Raw genomic sequence first — 584 nt, forward strand, 5'->3', positions numbered from 1 at the left:
CCCAAAGGCCTCTGAGCACCGGGCCTCCCTGCCCCATCCCCACATGCTCTTGTTTTTCACATGTCTGAGCTCAAACTATTCCCTCAATTATCCCCAACAGCTTTTCCCAAGTGATGCCCAAAGCCAGACGTGGCCTCTCCTGGGCTGTGCATCCCACAGCTCCCCAAGCCTGGCACCTGGTGCCTCGGTGGCACTTGGGCACCCCAGTGCTGGGTGAGGGATGGCACTGCTGCCCCACACCCACCGAGCACCAAACACCAACCAACCAGAAACAAAAAAAAGGGTGCAGGGCCTGGCAGGGGCCTGCAGAGCAGGGAAGGGGGTCTGTACAGCGAGGGAAGGGGTTCTGTACAGCCAACTGTAGGAGCCACCACAAGCAATGGGACTGGGACGTGGGCTCCAGCAATCTCAGATCCCAATGGAACTGGGACCAGCCTGGAGCCGGGTGAGCAGCGGAGGTGAGTGGGCAGGAGGGACCTCATGGTCCTGGGTGGGACACGGGTGGCACGTGGAGGATGGGATGCAGGCAGGGGGGAGCACATGGCTCCCCGTGGATCCCGAGTCACAACACAGAACAAGCAGCA

This window comes from Merops nubicus, unplaced genomic scaffold, assembly GCF_000691845.1.
Source record: "Merops nubicus isolate BGI_N331 unplaced genomic scaffold, ASM69184v1 scaffold37948, whole genome shotgun sequence".
NCBI lineage: Eukaryota > Metazoa > Chordata > Aves > Coraciiformes > Meropidae > Merops > Merops nubicus.